This window comes from Rattus norvegicus, chromosome 11 (assembly GCF_036323735.1).
Source record: "Rattus norvegicus strain BN/NHsdMcwi chromosome 11, GRCr8, whole genome shotgun sequence".
In the NCBI taxonomy this organism is placed as follows: Eukaryota; Metazoa; Chordata; class Mammalia; order Rodentia; family Muridae; genus Rattus; species Rattus norvegicus.
In genome coordinates, this window is record NC_086029.1 from 76191192 (window position 1) to 76200170 (window position 8979).

The 8979-nt window shown below is 45.7% G+C and overlaps 1 pseudogene; it reads left to right on the top strand.

The window, feature by feature from the left end:
• The first annotated feature begins 1515 nt into the window (after positions 1 to 1515).
• Positions 1516 to 7367, top strand: LOC134481006 (large ribosomal subunit protein uL29-like; annotated as a pseudogene).
• The last annotated feature ends 1612 nt before the right edge of the window (positions 7368 to 8979 follow it).

Consider the following 8979-nt stretch of genomic DNA (forward strand, 5'->3'; position numbering starts at 1 on the left):
TTTTGGTTAGTGCAAAAAGAAAACAAAGACCTCATTGGCTTTCTGACTTTATACTACTTCCAGGTAGCTGAAGCGGGAGTCCTTCAAAATACAGGGACAGACACAGTCCCAAAGAGGAAAGAGGACGAACAACTCCTTAGGAGCTGCACACTGAAGGAAAGATTGTGGAAAAAGCAGTGACTGGAACCACTGGGCCATAGGTCAAGGCTGACAGTCCGATGATTTAGCCATAACTGATAGAGGATGAGATTTAGGCACATTGGTGTTATGGTTTGGGGGAGAGCTATGTGTTAGAGGGAGTAGAACCTTTAAGAGGTGTGGCCTGCTGAGCATGCTAGCCAGGGCCTGCAGACCCAGCCATCTGGGAGGCTTTGCAGAAGATATAAAGTTCAAAGCATGCCCGGGCTACAGAGCCCTGTGACCTAATGAAAGGAAGCTAGGTCACTGGAGGGGCTCCCTTAGGAAGGCACTGAGACTCAGGTCCCTTCATCTGAGCCTCCCAGCTGCTTTGCAGTTCAAAGGTCTTTTTAGCCTAATGCTCCTACCATGGTATACTATGCTACCCTAAGCCATAAAACCAAGTCACCAAGGACTAAAACTGCCCAAACCCTGGGTCACTTTAAACCTTTCCTCTTTCTTCATTGATGACCTCAAATATTTGTAATAGCAACAGAAAACTAACACAATAGGGATTCCATTTTATACCTAATTATTTAAGTGTTATTTTAGACATAGTATGTACAATAGTATATGCTTAAATACCAACCTGCACTTTTACCTGTTACATCAACCATCATAGTCTCATTCCCAGAGACAACAACTGTTCCCAATACAGAAATACAACTCTGACTCCTTACAGAAATGTCCACAAATATGCAAACTGGAGGTGAGGTAAGCCATGATTGCAATACAGTGGATGTCACCATGTCAACATGTGTCTTTTAACCATAAATATCTTTGAAATTGTCCTTAACAGTTAGTATAGCTTTCTATGGTGCAATTACTCATTTCAGCTTACCTGATGTGTTGGATAGCTTTATGTCAACGTGACCCAAGCTAGAGTCATTTGGGAAGAGGGAGCCTCAGTTGAGAAGAAGCTCCCACCAGGTTGGCCTATGGTCAAGCCTGGGGTACATTTTCTTGATTGATGATGGAGTGGAAGGGCCCAGCTCACTGTGGGTGGAGCCCCATGTGCAGGCTGAGCAAGCCACTAGGAGCAAGCCAGGAAGCAGCCTTCCTCCACAGTCTCAGCTTCAGTTCGGCCTCTTTACAGTCAGTCTGATGGAGGCAGTTTCTTAATTGAGGCTGCTCGTCCCAGATAATCCTAGTTTGTGTCAAGGTAACCAAAAACTAAGCAGCACAACAATTGTGCTTGATATAATGTTCTAAGAGGGGTAGGGGTGTGTGTGTGTGTGTGTGTGTGTGTGTGTGATAGAGAGAGAGAGAGAGAGAGAGAGAGAGAGAGAGAGAGAGAGAGAGAGAGAGAGAAAGCAAGACCTTCTTTCAACAAAAGGGGAAGAGGATGCTTGGGAGATGGCTTAGCAGTTAAGAGCACTAGATGTACTTGCAGGGGACCTGGATTCTAGTACCAATGCCAACAAGATAGTTCACAACAATCTGTAAGTCCAGTTTTCACCGTTCTGTTTGAAGCCATTTTCACTGGTCATCCGCATGGTACACACACACACACACACACACACACACACACACACACACACACACACACAATTTTCCACTAGCAGCCTTCAGATGAAGATGTAGAACTCTCAGCTCAGCCTGCACCATGCCTGCCTGCATGCTGCCCTGCTCCCACCTTGATGGTAATGGACTGAACCTCTGAACCTGTAAGCCAGCCCCAATTAAAGGTTGTCCTTTATAAGACTTGCCTTGGTCATGGTGTCTCTTCACAGCAGTAAATCCCTAACTAAGACACTGGGGGATTCGATTTGAAGGAGAAGAGGGAGGTGAGGATCTACAGTTAGCCTGCCAAGCTTCCCTGACAGGGGTGATGGACCCTTTAAGTGATGGTGGTAATGATGACGCGGATGAAGACTAAGTTAGTGAGGGAGTGTAATGGTTTGGGACAATGGTCTGGTACTAGGATACCTGGGTTGAAATTCTTGCTTTGACATGTAACACTCGCTGTGTGTCCTACACTGCGGTTAACGCGACAGTATTGTTACAGCCCTCAGAGGCATGTTGGGAAGTTTAAATGAGTTAAGTGCTCAGGGTTGTTCTGGGATTGCAAGCATGTAACTGCTGGCCAGCATGAATGCCTGTGCTCACAGAGAACAGTGCCAGAAGATAGAAAATGTAAACAGAACAGACATAGAAACGGTTCCTAGCCTCTCAGAGCTCACAGAGCACAGACACTACCCTCAGGCAGGCGTGGGACAAGGAAGCGTGTTCAGAAAAATGCCTGACTCGATTTTTTTTATTTTTGCCCTTGAGAAGCTTCTTAAACATCCTAAATGATGGCTTTGGGTCTGTGTTTCTTCTTGTGTAAACTAGTTGTTCCCAGCCGCTGCCTACGTGACTAGGCAGTTTAAAGATTTACTAAATATATGTCTACTTTGCTTCTCGGGGTGAAACAGTAAGGCTCCTCTTTGCAGTAACAACGGCCCGGCGTGTCCCTGAAAAAATCCGGGCATGCGCCTTCTTCAGAGCCACAGGCTTGCTCTGACTGCAAAAGTTACCTGCAGCAGCCAAGTGGCATGCTTTCTCGCTCTATTCAGGTCTCTACGCAAGCTGCGACTTCCATGGCAGCCCTCCACTGTGGCTAGACTTAACATTGTAATTCCTGTCTTACAGGACTCTCTATTCTGTGTCTGGTCCCCTTTTAGCAAGGTCTGGCATTTAGACAAAAGCCACCAGTCCCTCAGGAGCTTGAAGGAAGTTCCTGCTTGCTAAGAGGAGGGTCATTCTTAAATCTGGCAAGAGTAACCCTCAGCTCTAACCTGTGGTGTTCCTTAACTTGTCAAGGTCAGTGCTCGCCTCTAGGCTCCCTCAATCCCTGCTCACAAGCCCCACGCCGGCTCTCAAACCCCTTTTCTTCCGTTCCCATTTGTGGAAATCTTTCCCCATTAGCTTTTGCTTGCTTTCCCTGTAGACAGCCTTGGCAGTTTGGAATAAACTTCCCTTTTCACCCGCCGAGCGTCTATTTTGGTTTCTTTACTCCTCCCATTTCATTCAATCTCCTGTTCTGTCTGATTTATCACTCTCCATTGCACTTTCAATTTCTAATCTAGAAAATCTATTGATTTGTTTATTGCCACTCTTTATTAACAGAATATGAGATATATTAGACTAGGTGTGTGCTAAATGATTTTTGTATGTATGTAGTGTATGTATATATTTAGGTTTTGTTTATTTGTTTGTTTTGAGGCAGGCTTTCTCTGTAGCCCCGGTTGTCTTGGAACTCACTCTGTAGACCAGGCTGGCCTGGAATTCACAGAGATCTGCCTGCCTCTGCCTCCCAAGTGCTGACAATAAAAGCGTGCGCCACCACTGCCTGGCTTTGTGTTTATTATTTTATTTTATTTGGTTGGGGGTTTTTTGTTTTGTTTTGGTTATTTTTGAGACAGGGCCTCTTTATTTTGTAGCTCTGGTTGTCCTAGAACTCATGAGTGGACTAGGCTGGCCATAATCTCACAGAGACCCACCTGTCTCTATTTCCAGAGTGCTAGAATTACAGATGTGTGCCCCCACACCCTGCCTATATTCTTAGCACTAAGGATGTCATCAGTGTGAGTCTAGCCGGGGCTACCAGATGTTAGATATCCTGTCTCCAAAAGCCCTTTTTATATCAGAAGTTTTGTCCTTTGATTATTTCTGGATTCTCAATACTTATACTAGTGTCCAGAACTTTGTAAATTTTAAATAAATATTTGTCGAATAAATTACCATCGATAAAAGTTGACATTGTAGCACACATATTTTGAATTTATTTTTAAAATTATTAATTTTTTTAGATAAGGTCTCACTATATGCACTATGCAGCTCTGACTGTCCTGGAACTTGCTAAGTAGTCCAGGCTAGCCTCAAATTATTACATCTGTGCCTCTGTCTCCTCAGGGCAGGGATTAAGGATCTGAGCCACCATGCGGGGCTTCATTCTGGATTTTCTTGTTCAACGCTTTCTCGGTGAATGGCACATCTTGGGTGTATTTCCATGCTGGTATGTGCAGTCCTTTCTCGTTTTTAGCAGCTATAATGGATGTTCAAAGTAAGTCTATACAATAATTCTTTTCCTCATTAGTAGGCATCGTATAATTTCTGACTTGAAATCATGTGTCCTAAACAACACGTCTGTCTTCATAGACAGACGGGTTCCTGGGCTTGGGACAAGGAGGTTAGGAAGGAGAGATCTGCCATGCTGGGAGAGTGTGGAGGAGAGGAAGGACGCCATGCCTGAGAAGAGTGCAGGGCAGAGAGAGATGGTCGCCACATGAAGGAGCCGGGAAAGCGTGGCCCAGAATGTGGCTCAGTTGGGCAGCCCTAGTCCAGAGCAGCCGAGATAGAACTTAGAATTAGTAAGTAATAAATAACTTGGGCTTAACCGTGTGGAGGTTAGACCCAGCCATTGAGCTGGTTAAAGCATATCAAAATATAAAGACTGTGTAGTGTGTGTGTGTGCGTGTGTGTGTGTGTGTGTGTGTGTGTATGTCTTTCATTTGAGAACATAAAGCATTGAGGCAGGCAATGAACCTGCCACCGAGATGTATTAATTAAAAAAAATATTACATTTATCTATTTTGAACGTTAATATTTTTTTTCTATTATATCAATTGTAAGGATCTTCCGTTGCTTGCACTTTTGTTTTCTTCATAGAATAAATAAACCTCCTTCATCCTCTCCTCTCATTGTTTCTCATGTTGTGCCCATTTTGAGAGCCCCCAAAGACCACCAAGAAGCCGATTCTGATGCAATCACACAAGAGTCTTCAGGAGCTTCAGCCACCCCGTTGTCACTGATGCAGCAGGATGGGAGAGGGAAACACTGAGCTCTGTCTCAAGCAAGCATCTATAGAGGCAAGCAGACAAGCAAGGGGGTTTCCAGCTTGACACACGTCTGACTGAGAGGCTATTGCAGAATTTGTGGCCCTTCAGAATGATTGGTTGGTGCTGGGAGCCAAAGCGTAAACTTTCATAATATCTTTAGGTCCAACTATAACTTCTGCTTTCCTCGAGGTTGGTGGTTGTTAGGGAGTGACCTGGAGACCAGGGCTAGCTGCAGGCCTGGTGGTCAACTCGAGTTCAACCTTAGGTCAGGTTCTCTAAGAAAGAGCCTGAACCCAAGATGGACTTGGTGTGCTTTCTCACTCCTATTATCTTAGAAAAGGTGCCTGTGTGAGCTTGTACAGTCAAAGAAAGGGTCTCAGGAAGCATGCCTTTCCTTTCGGCTGTCAATTTACTTTGAAGATTTATCTGTCCCTGTATGAGTATGTGTGGCTGCCTACGGATTCCCCTGAGCTGGAGTTCCTGGCAGTTGTAAGCCATCTGTTAAGGATGCTGGGAACTAAATTCAGTTCTCCTGCAAGGGCAGTGTACGCTTTTAAGCACTGAGCTATCCTTTCATCCCCTTATTCAACATATCCCTTCTGTTCTATTTTATTAATTTCACTTGACTGCAAAATGTTCATAGACTCTTTAAAATGATTTCACAATCACTAGTTCATTGAGACCATAATTTTAAAAACTGGGCCGTTCTTTCTCTCGAACCAGGAGACCTCAGCCGTGAACAATGCAGCCATGTCCAAGATTAAGGCTTGAGACCTGTGCGGGAAGAAGGAGGAGTTGTTGAAATAACTGGACAATCTGAAAGTGGAACTGTCCCATCGTCACGTCGCCAGCGTGACAGGCAGCGCCAGATCCAAGTTCTCCAAGATACAAGTTGTACGAAAATCTGTCGCCCGTGTCCTCACTGTCATCAATCAGACTCATCAGGAAAACCTCAGGAAATTCTACAAGGGAAAGAGGTACAAGCCCCTGGACCTGCGACCCAAGAAGATGAGAGCCGTGCGCTGCCGGCTCACGGCACCAAGAGAGGCTGAAGATCAAGGAGCAGCAGCGGAAGGGGCGGCTGTACCCACTGCGCATGTACGCAGTCACGGTCTGAGGTGACAATGACAATAAAATGCAAGACTGACTAAAAAACAAACAAACAAACAAACAAACCAAAACAAAACCGGCCGTTTCTCTCCCCTACTCTGTTAAATCAGCCTACTGCAGAAAGCACCTACTGGTATTGTCTGACAAGTCGGTATCCTGTTAGAACTGGAGACCTCCCTTGAAGCCCAACCCAGTTGAGGTGTAGGCTCTTACCCATCTTTCCCCAAGAGGGGAAACCCATGCTCCATACTTGCCAAGAACGAGCAGATGGTCTTGAACTGAGTCTCTGCTACAGATGGTATCGCTTGACTTTGGATCCATTTGCTACGCCCCGCCCAACAGACTGATGTTAGCTCCCTGAACACTCGATATGCCTAGATAACAGGGATCGTTAGACGGCTGGCTCGTTTTCATGTATCAGCTGAGGGGACGTTAGTTAGTCTGTGGGCCGGGAGCTGTTTCCATGAAACGGTCGCATTTAAAGCCAACAAAAGTCAGGAAGAGAATTAAACGTTCTATTCATTCACATTTTGCCCACTCTGAATTTAAGAGAGCAAGGGAAATGGGGACAGCCTACTGGATTCAAGTACAGAGAAGGTACATGTTTCGGAATATAAGGCAGAACACTGGACAAGCAGACGGCCAAGTATAGATAGATAAAAGCACTGCGTCAGGACATGCTGCAGCATAAATGACCTGAGGTGGGCTAGGAAGGCAGGGAGATTATAGGCATGTGTAAAGGGAGTCTGATTGGAGCCTGTCACCCACTGCAGAGCAAGAACTCCAGTACAATGTTTGTTACAATGGCGGCAGACAGAGTTAATATTCCTTTCATAGATACATAGCTTTTTGTTAGAATAGCAATGACCCAGGCTTAAGGCCTAAATGCATGTGACCTGGAGCAGGGTCTCATTGTTTTCTCCAGACATCACCTGCAGTATCTCGGTGGGCTATGTTTGGTTACAGACCTAGGGACAAGGGGCTGAAAGGCATATTTTATATATTAAAGCTGACCTGGCCTCCAGGTTCTCCCAACATCCCTTACTCCCTACCTGGCAGATCCTGCCTCCAACTCTGAACTTTCTAGCCTTCAGACTGGGCTGCCCTTCCCCCAGAGGGTCTTCCCTATATAATCCAGTCATTTTGGTCTCCTCAAGCTCTTCTCTCCCTTCTCATGGTGACTCTCCTGGCCTCAGTCCTTGGGGCCAGTGAACTACCTGAGAGCAACTTCTCAATAAACCTGCATTTAATATAGTATAATCTGACTTGAATTGGCTCATTTCGCTGGCAGAGAAATAACTTACTAGGTAGGCTACACTTCTTTTTTCCACGATAATTTTTTATTGGTGATTGGGGAATCTAGCATCTTGCATCCCCTTCCCAGTCTTCCCAGGCCCACCCTCCCTCCCTTGTCACCACTCTCCCTCCCTTGTCACCACCCTCCCTCCCTTGTCACCACCCTCAAAAAAGAAGAAAAAAATTTTTAAAAAAAGTCTAATTTGTGTTGTCTATATAGTCACTGGAGCATGGTCACATTCTCAACAGCCAGCCCTTTCAAGAAAACTGAATCTTTCCCTACCCGCACCCCTGACAGAAACCCTCTATTGTGGAGAGCTACACTTGAACATCCTTATCACAATTTTAGAAAGGTTTCTTCCATGGTTTCCTGTCTACGCTGTTACTTTGGTGGGGGCGGGGACAGGGGTTGTCACCAAAGCCTTCTATGTACCTCTTTCTCAACTGTGAGTCTGTAGTCCTCGATGTCACTCAAAAGTAGCTTCCTTGCCCTTTACAGTCAACAGGGGGCTTGGATCATGAATTTCCACATGGTTTCTGGCAACAGCATGAATCTCAGAGGTCAACATGGCCTCACACCTATCCACATCCACATGGCCCCTGTTGGCAGCGTGGCCCTCGGACATCGTCACACCCTCAGTGGTAACACTAGTCACAGATATCAGCAAGAACCCAGGCTACAGTGGGACAGAAGACCCAGACACGGCCCTTGGCAACACGGATCTTAGACATTAACATGGCCTTGGATGGCTTGCACAGGCTGCCCACATCTGATCAGTTGCAATTTTCTCAGGTGCCTCCTAGGAACCACTTAGTGATACTTATTGATAGGACTTCAAACCCCCCCCCCCAAAATTTCACAGGTGGAAGACAAAAACCAAAAAAAAAAAAACCCAACCCCCCCCCCCACAATGAGCTGTGAAGCTCCCGTGGGGAGCACATATGAACACATATTCTGTTACTTCAGCTTGAGAGCCCCTCACCTATATTCTCCTAACACTTTCCTTTCTCCTGAGTGTGCTGCTTAAGTCTCATACTAAAATCTTTATGGCACAGCCTCCAACTCTGCTTTATAGACTGGCTAGCCCTGTATAACTCTTTTTAGCACGTGTGCCTTGAATCCCCATTTGACCCAAGTCAAGTTCTCTGAAACTCTAGGGGAACCTCTCGGGCTGCTCATTGTGGCAGTGAGGAGTTTTGTTCCTTTACCTGTACCCACAGATGCTGGCAGACACCTGCATTGCCACAGCCTCCCTGAGACTCAGCAAACATTAGCTTGGTGCCTAGGTCCTGGTAGAGATCCACAGCTTTTGTTTGTTTTTTTTTTTTCTTTTTTTCAAGATCAGCTCAAGAATAGGCTGACTACAAATATGTAGGGAAAGGACTTTCCTGCCTACAGCTTGGGCAGCCTCAAGAGAGAATCGAGATGAAACAGTCCTTGGTTCCTACACTGAAAGGAGATCATAACCTCTCTCCTTTGTACAGCATCTGTGCAATCATGTGTGATCATTTAAATATAAGTTGAAGGGGTTGGGGATTTGGCTCAGTGGTAGAGCGCTTGCCTAGCAAGCAC